The 18,952-nt window shown below is 43.7% G+C and overlaps 1 protein-coding gene across 4 annotated transcripts in view; it reads right to left on the reverse strand.

Moving 5' to 3' along the window:
- Window positions 1-10,235, reverse strand: part of Thrap3 (thyroid hormone receptor associated protein 3) — a 45,615-nt gene extending 35,380 nt beyond the window's left edge. For 2 of the 4 annotated variants that reach the window (XM_052177341.1, XM_052177345.1), the window contains exon 1: window positions 10,119-10,235. The gene's annotated coding sequence lies outside the window, so the exon portion shown is untranslated. Of the gene's footprint in view, window positions 1-796; window positions 905-10,118 lie in introns of all 4 variants that reach the window. The other 2 variants (XM_052177344.1, XM_052177342.1) reach the window with 2 other exon arrangements.
- Between the last annotated feature and the right edge of the window lie 8,717 nt (window positions 10,236-18,952).

An 18,952-nucleotide genomic window follows, 5' to 3' on the forward strand; every position in this document is an offset into this window, starting at 1 on the left:
ATGGGTTTTCCCAGTGTTAAAAGACTAAGGAAAAGGATAAAGAGAAAAAAGTACAGACATCAGCCCGGCAGTGGTGGCGCACGCCTTTAATCCCAGCACTTGGGAGGTAGAGGCAGGTGGATTTCTGAGTTCAAGGCCAGCCTGGTCTACAGAGTAAGTTCCAGGACAGTCAGGGCTACACAGAGAAACCCTGTGTGTGTGTGTGTGTGGGGGGGGAAGTACAGACATCAACACTAAAAGACGAATATCTATCTACCATCGATTTTGCTAGTAATGCTAACTCTGAGCTGAAGTTAAAATGGAATTCTATTCTTAAACTGGGTGGGGTGGTACCTGCCTAGAATCAACATTTAGGAGGCTGAGGCAAAAATATTTACAGTGAGCAATATAATTGTCTCAAAAAATTGGCAAGGGAAGTGTACCTTCCTAAGATGTAAGGGTACTTGATGTCAAAACTAGCCTAAACTCCCCAAGATCTATAAAAGATTCCTGAAAGCTATTCTCTGGCCTCAACATCCACCCCCTTTCATATATATACAAGCACATGCAATACAAATTTTTGTTTCAAAAAAGGGAGGGGACTAGAGAGATGGCAGTTGGATCTCTGAGTTCCAGGCAAGCTTGGTCTACAGATCCAACTTTCAAGACAACTATGGCTACACAAAGTACCCTGCATCAGAAAAATAAACAACACAAACGTAGGAAAAAAAATGACCGGGAATGCAGCTCAGGAGCCAAGGATGCAAGCAGCAGCAGATTCAACCTCCAACAGTTTAAGCGAGGTAGATATGCTTACATGCATGACGGTAACTCCATCTCTACGGAAACAGACACAGTAGAAATTAGAAGTTCCAGATCTGGGCGAGTGAGATGGTTCAGAAGTTAAGAGCACTTGCTGCTCTTCCTGAAAAACCCAAATTTGGTGCCCAGTTAACCCACAAACAGTATGTGGTCTGAAACAAGAAAAGTGGTTCAAGATCATCCACAGCTACATGGTTTGAGGCTATCCTGAACTATAACATTATTAAAAAAACATAAACAACAACAAAAACTAAACAAAGATTGGGAAAGCTGTCTATGTCTTAGAAAATCAGACTATTAAAAATGTATTTGCCTAGCAAGCAGGGTGCATGTGTGTGTGTCAACACCTATTATCACACACAATTCTTACCATGAAAAATCAAAAAACCAATCACTGTGTGATGGCTATTCCTAGCTATCAACTTGACTACATATATAATTACCTAAAGCACAACAGCTGAGCACACCTGTAAGGGACTTTTTTCTTTTTGTAAGTTATTATTTTGTATTTAGAGTATGTTGTGCCTCCAATCAAAGACAGTAGTAGCAAGCCACTAACCATGTATGTAGGTGCTGGGAATTGAACCTGGGTCCCTCTGAAAAGAGCAGTCAGTATTATCTGATGAGCTCTCTCTCCAACCCAGAATTTTTTAAAACAATTAAGTCATTTAAGTGGGAAGACCCTCTTCTCATCTGATCTTTGAGGTGATTTGATACACTTTTAATTCAGATCTTTTTTCTAACCCAACCCCACCCCCTATCCACAGAAACAGAGTCTCACTTTGTAGCTCTGGGTATTCTGGAACCTATCTGTAGACCAGACTGGCCTTGAACTCAGAGATCTGCTTGTTTCTGCCTCCCCAGTGCTGGGGACAAGGGCCTGCACCTCCACTGCTCAGCCCTGGTTGGAAAATTATTCACTGTTAATAACTACATCTACGGGTGGTGGTGGCACACACCTGTAATCCCAGCACTCTGGGAGGCAGAGGCAGGAGGATTTCTGAGTTCCAGGCCAGCCTGGTCTACAGAGTGAGTTCCAGGACAGCCAGGGCTACACAGAGAAACTCTGTCTCGGAAAAAAACAAATCCAAAAAACAAAAACAAAAGCAAAAAAAAAGAAAGAAAGAAAGAAAGAAAGAAAGAAAGAAAGAAAGAAAGAAAGAAAGAAAGAAAGAAAAAATAAATAACTACATCTAAATGCAGCTGCAGCATAGGACAAATGCATTTGAGAAGTTTTAATGTGGCCCTCTAGCACTACTTAGTCCTCTATCAAACAAAGTAGTAAAAGTCCTTACTTCCATTTATTATTAAAGACCTAGAATGAGTAATAAATGAAATGAGTTAAGTGTGTGGCTGTTTCAATTTTTTATAGTAAAGTTTCACTGAAATATTGATTTTTACAATATTTCATACATTATTTCTATTATTTTCAAGTGCATACACATTATTATTCTCAAAACAGAAGTTCCAAGTAATTTGTATTTAAAAGCCTATTAAAAGCTGATGAAGATCGGTCAGTTTAATCCCAGCACAGAAGGCAAGAGACAGGGGATCTCTTAAGTTCTGAACAGTCAAGGCTACACAGAGAAACCCTGTCTCTAAAACAAACAAAAAAGCTGAAAAGATGGTAAAGTGCTTACTCTGTAAGAAGAGGTTACCCAGGCCAGGCGGTGGTTGTGCATGCCTGTAATCCCAGCACTCTAGGAGGCAGAAGCAGGCAGATTTCTGAGTTCCAGGCCAGCCTGATCTGCAGAGTGAGTTCCAGGACAGCTAGGGGCTATATAGAGAAGTCCTGTGTCGAAAAAAAAAAAAAAAAATCCAAAACAACAACAACAAAAACAAGACAAAAAACCAAAACAAAGCAAAAAAACAAAAAAACAAAAAAAAAGAAAAGGTTACCCAAATCCTTAGAGGCTATGAATACTTAGAAGCAGCTGTGAGCCACCAAACATAGGTACTGAGGATCTAACCCCAGTCCTCTGCAATACTAGTTAACCTCTGATTCATGTCTGGTCCCTTCTTTTAGATACAGGCTTTCATTGCATAGCCTTGACTAGCCTGGAACTCACTGTATAGCCTAAGATGGCATTGAACTCTAGAAACCCACTTACTTCTCTACCTGCAGAGTGATGGGGCCAAAGACATGGACTGCTCTGCAGAGAGCCATATTGGGGTGTCATGCCTAACTGGTTCGATGTAGCTACAGGCAGTTACACCACTCTGATCAGAAATCTCATTTATTCTCAAAGTTTTGTTTCTCGAACACCCACACACTGCTGGGCAGTGGTGGCGCATGCTGTAATCCCAGCACTTAGGAGGCAGAGGCAGGTGGATTTCTGAGTTTGAGGCCAGCCTGGTCCACAGAGTGAGTTCTAGGACAGCCAAGGCTATACAGAGACACCCTTCTCAAAAAACCAAAAAAAAAAAAAAAAAAAAAAAAAAAAAAAAAAAAAAAAAAAAAAAGAAAAAAATTAAAATCAAACACCCACACACATCATAGAACTAGTCAGTTCTCTCCTTTCACCATCTAGGACTTAGGAATCAAACTATGATCATCTAGTTCACTGGCAAGCACCTTTCTTTCTTTCCTAATATAGGTTAAGACTCCAAGATACTAGTTTTACTATCTTTGCTGCTAAGGATGAAAGAAAGCCAAGCCTTCCAAGTTAATGCTGGCTTTATCACAAAGAAATTTCCTAAGGAAACACCCTCATGTCAGTCTACTCTATCAATTCCCCATAACTCAACTTTTCCACTAAAACAGAGGGAAGTCAATTATTAATCATTAGCCTCAAAGAAAAAAAATTACTAAAAGCAAAGCAATGGTTTTCACAGATGTGTATAAATTTTAAAAATAAAAATTCTCAGCATGGGGGGGGGGGCTAGAGAGCAGTTAAGAGCACTGACTACTCTTACAAAGGTCCTGAGTTCAAATCCCAGCAATCACATAGTGGCTCACAACCATCAGTAATGAGATCTTCTGGTGTGTCTGAAGATAGCTACAGTACGTACTTGTGATAATAAATAAATCTTTAGAGAAAAAGAATTCTCAGCATCACTTATGGAGTTACCACCACTGAGTTTGCCCCCTTTTTTCATAGAAGCTAACCCCCCCTTCTCCATGTGGTTACTCACAATGACAGTGTTTTTCCTCTTTCCATTTACCACCCCTTTCCTTTGGGCAGCTGCCAAGTCTTATAGCTTACCTGCCCAGTCATTTCTGTCATATTAACAAAGAGCAGTGTAGCTGGGTAGTAGGGACTCACACCTTCAACCCCAGGGCTCAGAGGGGTGTCAAATCTGATTTTGAGGTCAACCTGGTCTGATCTACAGAACCAGGACAGCCAGGGTTTTTTTGGATTTGTTTTTGGAGACAGTCTTGCTATTGCTCCCAGGACTTACTTCAGATTTGTTGTTGTTGTTTTTTTTTTGGATTTGTTTTTTTTTTTTTTTTTTTTTTTTTGAGACAGGGTTTCTCTGTATAGTCCTGGCTGTCTGGAGACCAGGCTGGCCTCGAACTCAGAAATCCACCTGCCTCTGCCTCCCAGAGTGCTGGGATTACAGGCGTGTGCCACCACCACCCAGCTGACTTACTTCAGATTTACCCAGATAGGCCTCGAAAGTGATCATGACCCGTGCACCTTCAGAAGCCACTGGAAGGCGGGTGGTGGTGGCGCACACCTGTAATCCCAGCACTCTGGAAAGCAGAGGCAGGCGGATTTCAGAGTTCGAGGCCAGCCTGGTCTACAGAGTGAGTTCCAGGATAGCCAGAGCTATACAGAGAAACCCTGTCTCGAAAAAAAAAAAAAAACCAAATCCAAAAAACAAAACAAAACAAAACAAAAAAGAAGCCATTGGAACTAAAGGCACTACCACACAGGGCAAACTCTGGTAAATCTCAGACGATCAGTCCAAACTCCTGGACTTGGCCTTTCCCTTTCTTTGGCTATCTGTGTTCTGAGACAGACTAAGCTTGCAGTTACCACATTTCAGATGCCACAAAGCAAAGGGAAAAAAAAAAAGCAAAAACAAAAATGGAGACTTTGAACATAAGCTGGCTTTTAAAAAGGCAAGGGCAGATGATTATCTTTTTAAAGGCAATGCCCTCCAAAACTCTGCTTCAGTTCCAAAACAAATATTTCTACGTTTTATGGGACCCTCCCTTAAGAAAAAAAAAACCTTTATCAGGCCAGGCGGTGGTGGCGCACGCCTGTAATCCTAGCACTCTGGGAGGCAGAGGCAGGCGGGAGTTCGGGGGCCAGCCTGGTCTACAGAGTGAGTTCCAGGACAGCCAGGGCTACACAGAGAAACCCTGTCTTGGGGGGGAGGGAATGTTATCAGGCGAGCCTTTGATCCCAGCACTTAGGAGAAGGCGAGCAGGCTAGCTTGTTCTACAAAGTGAGCACAAAGGGAGCCCAGGGCTTTGTAGAGACCCTGTCTCAAAGGGATGTAAATAAGATACATGGTGAAAAAAATTCTTTTTCAATCAAAGAAAAAATGTCAGAAAACAAGATTTAAGGCAAATAAAGCCCAAATAAATAAATAAATAAAAGCCACAAAGGAAATAAGACACCAGGATTGTTTTTAATCTGAAGTGAAGAGGTGGCTGCATAAAGCTATTAGGCCAGGGTCTCTGAACTCCTCCGGATCGTGCTGGTACTTCTGCCAGGATCCAAAGCCAGCCCCCACCATATCCAGTTACAGAACATTCAGAGACCTGCATCACAAATGCAGAATGGGACAGCAAATTAAAATGCCTGCAACAAACAAACAAGCAGGATACTGCTCCATATCAGGGATACACATCAGGCTCTGGTGAGGGTTGAGGTCTGGGACAAGGAAAAGACATGTCTCAATCACAAGAGATCACTGCTATAAAACAGACACCAGCTTGCTAAAACTAATTTTTCAAGAGCAGCCCGAATCTGTATTTACATATATCTATTTTTAAATGTTAACAATTCATTCAATTTTAACCCCATGTAAGCCAAACAAAATCAATCTACATGCTGGATTTAGCCCAAGAGTCTTAAATTTTCAACCTCCACCATAAAAAGAAAACCATGGAAGTTCCGTTGGCACTTATGGCAGATACATATACTATGCTTCCAATAAGGCACACGTTTTAATGTATACCTGAAAACCATATGTTCTCACACCAGACTTTCCACTTCTGCTACTAAATAAGATCTATAAACAAAATCTAAAGTATCCATTTGAGACATCTGCAGATATTTGCCAAGTTTAAGGACAGCCTGGACAACCAGGCAGTTTAAAAAAAAAAAAAAGATGACAACAGGTGGAGGTGGCAATAGGCCTTTAATCCCAGCACTCAGGAGGCAAAGGCAGGTGGATCTTTCGAGTTTGAGGCCAGCCAAGTCTACAAAGAAACTCTTGTTTCAAAAAATTAAGGAGAAAGGAAAAAAAAAACCTTTAATAAAAAAAAAACAAAACAAAACAGCAAATTAATTTATGTGAAACTAAATTTTAGTTTCCTCACATCTTCATGACAAAAGGAAACTAAGAATATTTAATTTCTATGGCACATCATTTAATTTCTTCTTCTTCTCCTCCTCCTCCTCTTTTTTTTTTTCTTTTTTTTTCTTTTTTTGGTTTTTCGAGACAGGTTTTCTCTGTATAGCTCTGGCTGTCCTGGAACTCACTCTATACACCAGGCTGGCCTGGAACTCAGAAATCCGCCTGACTCTGCCTCCCAGAGTACTGGGATTACAGGCGTGCGCCACCACCACCTGGCTCTTCTGGTGTTTCTGAAGACAGTTACTGTGTACTCATATAAATGAAATAAATACATCCCTAAAGAACTTTAGACAATCTTTTAGGCCATTACATTTTATAGGTTATAATCCTATACATTACAGGGTCTAAAGTAAGTATTCTTTGGTGTTTAGCATTTATTAGTTGTAGAAAAGGGTTTCATCGAAACTTTTTGGGGATTGGGGTTCAGAATCTCTGTATCCCTGGCTGTTCTGGAACTCTTATCTGAAACTCTAGCCTCTCAAGCAGCTCAACTTTTTGACATTTATAACTATAATGGAGACATTTCTAAAAAAAACGTACGCATTGCATAAAAATTATACAGAGATCCTGACCATCTTGAACTCTAAGTCATACAGTAATAATGTCTTGACTCTGAGGAACATAAAGCTAGTCCCTGAAGCCTATGCTTTAATTCTATCCCATACCTCAATCCATTATTCTACACCAAGCAAGTGCTATCCCCAGCCTAGACTAGCCTCTTCATTACCCCCTACAGTGTTTCATTACACCAAGCTCTTCAAGTGATCTAATATATAAATCACTTCCTACAACCTAAATCACAAATCTTTCCTCTCTTTACCTGTACTAGTGAAAAATCCCTTCGCTAACCTACTGTACCTCTTAACTCACAATAAAACAGTCACACTTGTCTGCCATACTTGGCTTTCTTTATGAAAGACCTTAAGAAGGAAACGTATCCATTCCTGTTTGAGCACCTATTATTCCTTCCACCTGAGTAGTCTCCAATACCCCACAAAACTGGTTTCTCACTTTTCTGGCCAAGCATGGTAACACTCTCTAGTCCAAGCACTCAGGAGGAAGAGGCAGAGGCCAATGTGGTGTACATATCAGCTACCAGGCAGTCCTTCATTTGGTGATCATACAGCCTTGGCTTCCTGCACTGTATTCACAAGGCTTCAACACATGCTGGATATATGTAAGCTGCCAGGCACTACTAAATCATTCACTCACTCATAGCCAAATTAGTTCACTGACCCTAGATATTTATGAAAGCAATTCACCAAAATCTAGTATTTGACCGAAAGCATTAATTACATTTCCTTCAATTCAGGATCTCATAATTCTCCAAAGAAGCAAGGTAGCATTCTAAACATATATCTATTTAATATGAAAACATGGTAACTGACATCCTTGAGACATCATCAGGACAGCCTAGATTCAGAGATCCTGCCTCAAAGTGGGGGGAAAAACTAAAATAAACTTTAGTTTGAGCTCCTCAGGCAGCCCAATACATCTTTTGTGCAAATCTTGGACACACTCCAAGAGTTTCTTCCAAAAATTCAGCAATACAAAGCAGATCACCTTTCATTATCTATAGTTTTGTTTTTTTTGTAGCGAGAGGATCTCTACACAGGCCCAGCTGCCCTAGAATTAAGTAGACCAGGCTGACCTTGGACTCAGAGATCCACTTGTCTCTGCCTCTCAAATCCTGGGATTAAAGGTATACTCTACCTAGCCAATAGGTTTTTTTACTCTACCTCTCCATAGTTTTTCTTTCTTACTTTTGAACGAAGGAAAACCAGCCCTTAAGAGTACTCTAAGAAGCTCTCAGTCACTGAACTACACCCCAGGAATGTGATTTCACTAACTAATCCTAACTCCAAAGTGCCCATACCAGATAGCAAAGAAATACATTGGAGCATTAACAATTACCCCATTCTAAAGGAACTGTATTTAGTCTGCAGACTAAAATACCAATCTTACTAAGTATGATTGTACACCTCAGCAGTCACCAACACTCAGGAGACAGAGGCAGGAGAGGCCCTACCTAGAAACTAGTCAATCTCTAAAACTAGAGATCCTACATGTGTACTGAAAGAACTGAAAAACAAAGAAATGATATTTGTAATAAGTCTGTCTGTCTCTGTCTCCCAAGACAGGTTCTCACTATGTAGTTCTGGCTGGCCTGGAACTCAGAAACCAGCCTACCATTGCCTTTGAGTGTTATGATTAGCGACAAGGACCACCATACCCAGCCAGCTTAACCTTCAATCAGTTCTTTTTACAAAATGTGATCGAACCAGAGTGGTGGGCTCACCTTTGGAAGACAGCCAGCGGGAGGCTAGGCCGGCTAGCCAGAAATACACAGGGAGACCCTGTCTTATAACACACACACACACACACATTGGGTACACACGTTGGATGTAGGGGCAAAAGCCCATAAAATCAACTCTGAAGTAGAGGCAGGAGGCTCAAGAGTTCAAGGCCAATATAAGCTACATACAGAGTTTAGAGGCCTGCCTGGACCTTGTCTCGGGCAAAAACAAAAATTAAAAAAAAAAAAATGCAACCATACCAAAATAGTTGCATTACTTTTTGATTCGCTAAGTACTAACATTAATTCAGGATACATGTCTGCAAATAAAGAACTAAAAGCTGCAAAGAACTGTTTTTTTTCCACAAGTTTCAAGGCACCAGCCGTCTTTAACATTTATACAGAATAATAGGTACACTTAAGCTGTCTAAATAATAGGATTGACTACACATACAGAATTTCCACAAACAAAACTAGGAAAAGATTTGAAAAATGACAGGTAACAAGGGACTAATCTTCAGTTAATTTCGTAGTTAACACACCAAGTAAAGGTAGCCTGGGCTGGACACTATTTTAGAATAAGAAAAGTAAGTGCGTGGAAGTAAAAACTGAAATTTAAAAGCAAAAGTTGGTAAAGTCGACTTTATTGGCTCTTTCCTATTACGTCCTTCCCATATTCCTCCTATCCAATTAACAACCTCCCCGTTAACACGGTGCTCTCACCGATGGCTTTCAACTTCTGGGCCACCAATGTTGCCGCCAACTACCGCCGCCACGCTCCACCCACTAAGATTCAGAAGAGCAAAGAAAATAGAAAAGATTTGTTTAAGTGTGGGACACAACTGCTTCTCATAAGCAGGGCACTCGACAATCACCAAAGGAATGCAAGTCAGCCTCACTTGCAAACCAAAGAAAGAAAGTGAGATTTTTCCGATAGGAAATAAACTTGAATGAGGCCTCTTTTGGCCACAAGGTAGGAGAGAGAAAACAACAACAAACAAACAAACAGAAACACAAGAAAAGAAACGAAAGAAGTATTAACATTTAGTGTGTTATCAGCCACATGGGCCCTAGAAGACAGAACCAGGCCAATGGAGACTAGGTGGGGGAAGGGCGTTCAAGAGTTCCCGGAAAAAAAATTCAAATAATGCGGTTCGTCCGAACAGGGGAGGGGGGCGGTGGAGTTGGTGGGAGCCGTCGTTCCCGTACAGTGCACAGAAGTGTGCAAGCTGTTTCAAAAAGAAGACGTCCGAAGCCTGGAGAACTAGGCCGGAGCGGAGGGAAACGCTGAAGGGCGGGGAGGGGGAGGAGCCGATCGAGCAGGCCCGCTCCGAGCAGGCCCGGGGCGAGCAGAGCGTGGGGGAGCCGCCGCACGCTAGGCCTTACCCTCGCCGGGGACCAGCCGGCGCCGAGAAAAGAGAAAAACCCCAAAACACAGACATTAGTTGAGGTGTCCTAACTCCCATCAGCTGCGTCCACTCACCTTGACCGGCCGAAGCGACTACAGCTGCAGTCTCGCAACGGCACAACCGGCCCGAACCTCGCCCCCGCCCGATAGCGCGCCCCACGTCCCCGCTCTCCGAAGAGGGCGGCTACCGCCTCGGTCTGCTACCTCCTGGGAAATGTAGTCCTAGGTTCCGCTCTCCTGACTCACCGGACGTCCTCTCGAACTCTATTTCCCACAAAGCAAAGCGAGCGTTGGGCCCGCCGCTTTGCGTCACGAGACCGAAGATCGGCGGTCACGTGGGCAGCTGCGTTGTGTCTCCATCCTCCCTCCCCCTTCCTCCCCCCTCCCTCCAGCCTGGGTGGCCTGAGGAAGAGGGAGGGAGGTGGGCGGAAAAGGGGGGCGTTGCTGACGCCACTGCCCCCACCATTTTGAAGAGGCCTCTCCGGGGGACTGAGGGAGGGCCTAAGCCCCACCCACTCGTCTTCCTGCTTACGTCTCCGGAAAGTCTCTGGTTTTGTGGCCACTAGGCCTCTTGGCATTCGTTCTGTGCCCTACCCTGTCCCTGCTTTCTGACCTTGAGCAGATTGTGTATAAATTGAGGTTCATAATTTGTACCTCACAAAGTTGTTGGGAGGCCCCGACAAAGGAAGGCACTTAATGATCACCCGGAATCTAGAAAACGCAACGCAAAATGGAGAAGAGTTCTTGTTTTGATAGTGTGACCTCAGGGGACCCAGAAGCTGCGTGTATCTGTCTCTCCTACAGCCGCTTCTCCTCGTCCCATTTAATGGCAATAAGGGTCCAAAGAGGCTTTTAGTTTGGGTGCTTTGTTTGTTTTGTTTTTGTGGGGAGCAGGGGTTCTAGGCAGGGTTCTCTCTGTATCCCTGGCTGTCCTGAAACACTGTAGGTAGACCAGGCTGGCCTCAAACTTGGCCCAGAGAAGTTTTTTTTAAAGAGCGCGGGCCCAGGAAGGATATCAGTACTTATTGAACCACAAATGTGAAAGTGAAGTCCTGGAATTTGTGTTTGCTTCTTTTTTTGTAACTTTAATTTTTAGTATAGAATCCCCCGGGCTCAGCTGGGCGTTGGTGGCGCACGCCTGTAATCCCAGCACTCTAGGAGGCAGAGGCAGGCGGATTTCTGAGTTCAAGGCCAGCCTGGACTACAGAGTCTGTTCCAGGACAGCCAGGGCTACACAGAGAACCCCTGTCTCAAAAAAAAAAAAAAAAAAATACAATCTCCCTTTGTGGGACTGAAGAGATGGCTCAGCGGTTAAGAGCACTGACTGCTCTTCCAGAGGTCCTAAGTTCAAATCCCAGCAACCACATGGTGGCTCACAACCATTCATAATGAGATCTGATGCTCTCTTCTGGTGTGTCTGAAGACAGCTACAGTATTTACATATAATAATAAATAAACCCTTTTTTTAAAAAAAGGCACACACCTCACACCCAGTGTCATCTTTAAAAAAAAAAAATCTCCCTTTGTATGGAAATCACTGGGTAGCACAGGCTGGCCCCTAAACCCAAGGCAGCCTCTCCGTCTCATCCTGATGACTGCTGAGATTCCAGATGTAAGTAAGTCACTGTTTCTCACATGTCACGAAGGTTTTACAGCAGGCGGGTTCTCTCTGCAGTTGCTTGCCCCAGTGAATCCTGCACCTGGAAGCGTTCGAGTGTCACCTTTTTTTGTCACATTTACTAGCTGCTCTGATCTCTATACTGCTGTACCTATTTAAAATGTTCCTGTTCAGATGGAAGGGTATCCTGGGACTCGGAGAGCCCAGGAACCACACAGCACTGAGAGGAACTCTCTTCGATGGAGGTGCTGCACCTCGAGAGCGTCAGCCCTGATCCTTTTTGCTTCTTGTCTTCATTGCTTCTTTTCTTCTCGGCTTCTTCCAAAGAGAAAGCCATGCCAAATACAAAATACTGCAAACAGTGAAAATTGAGTACCATCTGCCTCTCCTCTGGCCCAGAAACTATCACTATCGCACTCTTTCTTCTCATCCTCATCCGGTCTCCCGAGTCCCCCTCTCCTCCACTGATCCGGCGTGTTCACCTCGCCTTTACATCTGTTGATGTAATGAGCTGTTTAACCCTCATTTCTTTTTTGTTTTGTTGTTTGTTTTTGTGTTTGTTTGTTGTTTTTCGAGACAGGGTTTCTCTGTGTAGCCCTGGCTCTCCTGAAACTCACTCTGTAGACCAGGCCAGCCTGGAACTCAGACAGTTCCAGGCTGGCCTGCCTCTGCCTCCCAGAGTGCTGGGATTACAGGCGTGCACCACCACCGCCCAGCTTTAACTCTCATTTCTAAATGTCTGGGCGCCGCCATGCTTCCTGATTTCCCACGGGAATGCCAAGCTCAGCCTGTCTATAACTGAACTCTCCTTCCCTCCTCTAGAGCACTTTCTAATTTATTTGTTGTGATTTGTGTATCTCCATTCTTTGCTTGATTGGTTGATTGATTAGTTTTGGTTTTTCAAGACAGGGTTTCTCAGTGTAGCCCTGGAACTCACGCTGTAGACCAGGCTGGCCTCAGACTTAGAGATCCACCTGCCTCTGCCTCCCAAGAGCACACCATACCTGGCTGTGTGCATTCTTTACTAGACATTGAGCTCATTTCAAAGGAGAGAACCATTTACCACTCCTTTCAAAAAGCTTGTTTTCATCAGGCTCGGCAGCAAGCCCCATTAAGCCATCTCACAGCTCCAACTCCTCTTTTCAAAAAGTTTATGTCTTTATATAAAGATGTATTTATTTATTTTATGTATATGAGTTCTGTCGCTGCCTTCAGACACACCAGAGGAAGGCATCAGACCCCATTGCAGATGGTTGTGAGCCACCATGTGGTTGTTGGGAATTAAACTCAGGACCTCTGGAAGACCAGTCGGTGCTCTTAACCACCAAGCCATCTCTCCAACCCTTCAAATAGATTTGAAATCATGTTTATGTTCTATGCATGGGTATTTTGCCTCCACCATGTGCCCATGTCTGTGCACCACGGGCATGCAGTGCCTGAGGATGCTGAAGGGGCAATGGGACCCCTTGGAACTGGGAGTTAAAGCTGGGTTCTCAGCCGGGCGGTGGTGGCGCACGCCTGTAATCCCAGCACTTGGGAGGCAGAGGCAAATGGATCTCTGAGTTCGAGGCCAGCCTGGTCTACAGAGTGAGTGCCAGGACAGCCGGGGCTACACAGAGACACCCTTCTCAAAAAAACAAAAAAAAACAAAACAAAACAAAACAAAACAAAAAAAAAACGAAAAAGAAAAGAAAAAAAAGCTGGGTTCTCCGGGAGTGTAGCCAGTGGTCTCAACCACTGAGCGATCTCACCAGCCCCACCTCTCTTTTAAAGGTAGGGTCTCAAGGATAGGGATGTAGCGTGATTGGAACAGAGCTTAGAGGACATAAAGCTGATGTCACTCTCTAGCACCTCATAATCCTGGGCATGGCAGTTCACACTCTGAAGGTAGACATAGTGACAATTTTGGAATATTCTGAGCTCCTTAAAAACACCAAAATAGTAAAAGAATCTGTATTGTTTTAACCCTAGGTGTGGAGATATGGGGCTGCTTTGCCCTGTCTCCATAGCTGACTATGATTGACTCTCTAGTGGAAGCATGGTTTTGCAAGTTGCAGATAATTTCTGCAAATATTTGACATTTGGAATTCTGGGAACTTTTCAGAGGATATAGATATATATAAATCCCACCCTGACAGTCAGTCAGGTGTGGTGGTTGGTGGTCGTTTAGGTCATTGGTTGCAGTTTGTTAGTAGCCACGGTCAAAGAAGAAACAAAAGATTGGATTCAGAATGCTTCTAAACCCTCTCTCGCTTCAGTCCGTGTTTCTCTGCTATCCAGTGACAGGGGATGAAACTAGGGGGGTAGGGGCAGATAAAAGGTGGGGAAAAAGAAACCACAGAGTAGAAAAACCAGCTACAGGGAGAGTTAGAGTCAGGATGATCAGAAGAAAGTCAAGGCCATCATCCTGTTACAAAGTGGGTTTGAGGAGTCTGGGGCCACAGAGACCCAAAATTTAAAATGTAAAAAAAAGAAAGTCTTACTCTGTCATCTAGGCTGACCTGTATCTCAGAATTCACCTGAGTGTTGGGATTACAGGGTTGCACTGTGGCACCCAATTCTACTAATTTCTTCAATGAGTATCATATCTTAGGGTTTCTATTGCTGTAATAAAACTCCAAGAGGAAAACAACATAGGGAGGAAAGGGTTTCTTTCAGCCACACCTCCTGTCACCTGCTGTCAGTGAGGGAAGTCAACAGAGGGCCAGGAGCAGCACAGAGAAGAGGAGGTAGGACCGGAGGCTCAGGAGGACTGCTGCTGACTGACTGGCTCCCAGTGGCTCACACATCCTGCTCTCTAACAGCTCTAGGACAGGAGGAATTACCCAGAGGGTAGCATTGTCCTCAGTGAGCTAAACCCTTCCACGCCAATCACCAAGATGTACCACAGGTTTCCTCTTCCCAAATGGTTTATTTAACATAAAAGGACCAGCATAGCCAGGCTTGATGCTGACACTCAGGGTACAAAGGCTAAATTTCTTTTCTACAAGACTTTTTTAAAAAGAATTATCTATTCATTTTATATATATGAGTACACTGTAGCTGTCTTCAGACACACCAGAAGAGGGCATCAGATCTCATTACAGATGGTTGTGAGCCACCATGTGGTTGCTGGGAATTGAACTCAGGACCTCTAGAAGAGCAGTCAGTGCTCTTAACTGCTGAGCCATCTCTCCAGCCCTTTTAAATGGCTCTTTAAAGACAGACTTTCAAAATGTGAATATAAAACACATGTCTGCCTCTTGGAAGTAACATCAAATTTGATAATAAACCTCTGCAGATTAAAAAATCAATTTGTTATTTATATATTTTATTGCTTGTGTAAAGATTAAGATTCCTATAATAGAGAAATTGATGTTTAATAAGAACATGTGCTAAACTTTGAAAAAAATTAAACAAACAAACAAAATAATCCTGTCCCTTCTCTCTAAGAGCCGACTTCCAACCTGGCAGACCATATTAAGAATCCTATCACAAAACTGGGTGGTGGTGGCGCACGCCTTTAATCCCAGCACTTGGGAGGCAGAGGCAGACGGATTTCTGAGTTTGAGGCCAGCCTGGTCTACAGAGTGAGTTCCAGGACAGCCAGGGCTACACAGAGAAACCCTGTCTTGAAAAAACAAAAAACAAAAAAAAGAAAAAACAAACAAACAAACAACCCCCCCCCAAAAAAAACAAAAACAAAAAGAATCCTATCACAGGGCTCGAGAGATGGCTCAGCAGTGAAGAACACTAGCTGCTCTTCCAGTCCCAGCAACCACATGGCGGCTCACAACCATCTGTAGTGGGATCCGATGCCCTCTTCTGGAGTGTCTGAAGACAGCTATAACGTACTCATAAATAAAATAAATAAATCTTTAAAAAAAAAAAAAAGAATCCTATCACAGCCTGGCAATGGTAGCACACATCTTTGATCTCAGCATTCTGGAGGCAGAGGCAGGCAGGTTCCTGTGAGTTCAAGACCAGATTTGTCTACAAAGCAAGTTTCAGCATAGCCAGAGCTACACGGAAAAACCCTGTCTCAAAAAAACCAATAGTAGGGGTTGGGGATTTAGCTCAGTGGTAGAGCGCTTGCCTAGCAAGCGCAAGGCCCTGGGTTCAGTCCTCAGCTCTGTTAAAAAAAAAAATAGTAGTAGTAGTAGCAGCAGCAGCAGTAGTAGTAATAATAAATAATAATAATAATAATAATAATAATAATAATGGAATCCTGTCACAAGTATAACTGCTACTCTGTAAGTGAAATACAGAAAATGCTCTCCCTTGATAGCATAGAACAGTGATCACACGCAGGCTATGAGGGAGGCCAGCTCTTCTAGTCCAGCTCCTGCTTCATTCAGCAATAACTTAAGATGGCATTTACATTTTTAAGTAGTTGATGAAAACTCAAAAGAATATGTCATGGCCGGCTGGGGAGGTGGCTCAGTGGTTAAAAGTGCTAGCTATCCAAACATGAGACCTGAGTTTCAGTCCCAAAAGCCACCTAAACTGCAGGTGAGCATAGCACTCGCCTGTAATTCCAGAACAAGCTAGCTAGGCAAACTAGCTTCATCTTTAAGCTCTGGGATCAGTTGAGAGGCCCTGCCTCAATAAATCAAGGGGACTGTGATTGAAACAGACCCTGAGGGGGCTCAGTAGATAAAGGCACTTGACTAACCTGACAACATGAGTTAATCCTCAAGACCTGCACCATAGAAGGAGAAATGTTGATGTAACATTTTTGTATAGTGTGTGAAGGTATCTTCCTCACTGACTCTCTGATAGGTGGTTTTTTTTTAAAGAATTTATTTATTTTATGTATGTGAGTACACTGTCTCTCTCTTCAGACACACCAGAAGAGGGCATTGGACACAATTACAGATGGATGTGAGTCACCATATAGTTGCTGAGAATTGAACTTAGGACCTCTGGAAGAGCAGCCAATGCTAACCTCTGAGCCATCTCTGAAGCCCTATGATTGGCTTTAATAAAGAGCTGACAGCCACCAGCCAGTGATGGCACACGCCTTTAATTCCAGCACTTGGGACGCAGAGGCAGGTAGATTTCTGAGTTCGAGGCCAGCCTGGTCTACAGAGTGAGTTCCAGGACAGCCCAGGGCTACACAGAGAACTTATCTTGAAGAAAAAAACAAAATGAAACAAACAAAACAAACAAACAACAACAACAACAAAAGAACTGACAGCCTATAACTAGGAGGGAAAGGGAAGGCAGGACTTCCGGGCAGAGATACTGACTATAAGAATTATCAGGCACTGGGGAATTTGCCAGTGGGACACGCAGGAAGTCAGATGTACCAGGACTGTAACAAACTGACAAACATGGACTAGAATTAGCTGTGTCAGAGCTACCTGGGAGGTAGCCAGCAAAGCCTCAAGCTTAATAAGTAACAATAAGTTTCTGGGTCATTATCTGGTAGCCAGCGGGGTCAAGTCAGTCCACACAGAGAAAACCCGCATCCTGCAAGTTGTGCTTGGACCTCCACACAACTCAACACGTACTTAATCACAGGCTCTCTCTATACATATACGGCTTTTTCTTTTCATTTTTAAACTTATTTATTTCATGTGTATGCATGTTTTGTTCGCATATGTAACTGTGCTCCACTTGTGATTGAGGATATGTGAAAAGCTTCCCCTGAACCGAGTTAGAGAGCACTGTGCGCCACCGTGTGGGTGCTGGGCGTCTACACCATGTCCTCTGTGAGAACAAGCTACCTTAAGCACTGAGCCATCACTCCAACCTAGGGGGAGGGGAGGGTATTTTTAAAAACCCTCAGGGGCAGCTGGGCAGTGGTGGCACATGCCTTTAATCCCAGCACTTGGGAGGCAGAGGCAAGCGGATTTATGAGTTCGAGGCCAGCCTGGTCTACAGAGTGAGTTCCAGGACAGCCAGGAGTTATACAGAGAAACCGTATCTTAAAAAACAAAAAACAAAAACAAAAACAAAACCCAGGGGCTGGAGAGATGACTCAGAGGCTAAGAACACTGACTGTTCTTCCAGAGGTCCTAAGCTCAATTCCCAGCAGCCACATGGTGGCTCACAACCATCTGTAATAGAATCTGGTATGTCTGAAAACAGCTACAGTATACTCATATAAATATAATAAATAAATCTTTAAAAAAATACTAGCTCATGGCCAGGTATGATGGTACACACCTTTAGTCCCAGCACCTAGGAGACAGAGGCAGGCAGTGATAGGCAGATTTCTGAGTTCTAAGTCAGCCTGATCTACAGAGATCTGGGACTGTTGGGAGTTTGGTTTGTGCTTACATGAAAATCCACTGCAGGTCCCTGCCAACAATTGAGGTTTTTTTTGTTTTTGTTGTTGTTGTTGTTTGTTTGTTTGTTTGTTTTTGTTTTTGTTTTTTTGATTTGGGTTTTTTGAGACAGGGTTTCTCTGTGTAGCCCTGGCTGTCCTGGAACTCACTCTGTAGACCAGGTTGGCCTCGAACTCAGAAATTCACCTGCCTCTGCCCCAAAGAGTGCTGGGATTACAGGCGAGCACCACCACCGCCGGGCCAACAATTGGTTTTTTGACAGGTTAATAAAGAGCCAACAGCCAATGGCTGGGCAGGGAGACAGAGGGGGAACTTTTAGGACTCCTGGGCAAGAAACACAGAGGAGAGAAAGAGCAGACACGCCATGACAGGGAACAGAGAGATCCGACTTAGCCTGCCGACTTGAGTCAGGGAAGCGGCCCCAGGAGCCATTCCCCCGACTGGGTCTGGGGGAGCAGAGATGAAATATAGACTTAGCAAATATTAACTCAGGAATATAGGAGCAACCTGGAGGTTCAGGAATGGCCCAGCCATTGAGGTAGTAAGACATGGTAAAAATAGCGCTGTGTGTGTGTCTTTCATTCGTGAATCCAGAGCTCTTGGGTAGGTGCACAGCCAGCTCACACCGACCAGGAGCATAGACTGACTTTTAAATATTTCAGGAGGCCTGGAAAGAAAGGTTCTGTGATTAATAGTGCTTATTATTGTTCTTCTGGAGGTTGGAAGTTGGATTCCCAGCAGCCACTTGGGTAGCTCATAGTTGCATATAATTCTGATGCCCTCTTGTGGCCTCTGCGGGCCCCATTCATGTATATCTTTTTTTTTTTTTTTTTTTTTTGATTTGGTTTTTTTCTAGACAGGGTTTCTCTGTATAGCCCTGGCTGTCCTGGAACTCATTCTGTAGACCAGTCTGGCCTCGAACTCAGAAATCCACCTGCCTCTGCCTCCCAGAGTTCTGGGATTACAGGCGTGCACCACCACTGCCCAGCCCATTCATGTATATCTTAAACTCACGC

Source organism: Apodemus sylvaticus, chromosome 3 (genome assembly GCF_947179515.1).
Source record: "Apodemus sylvaticus chromosome 3, mApoSyl1.1, whole genome shotgun sequence".
Lineage (NCBI taxonomy): Eukaryota > Metazoa > Chordata > Mammalia > Rodentia > Muridae > Apodemus > Apodemus sylvaticus.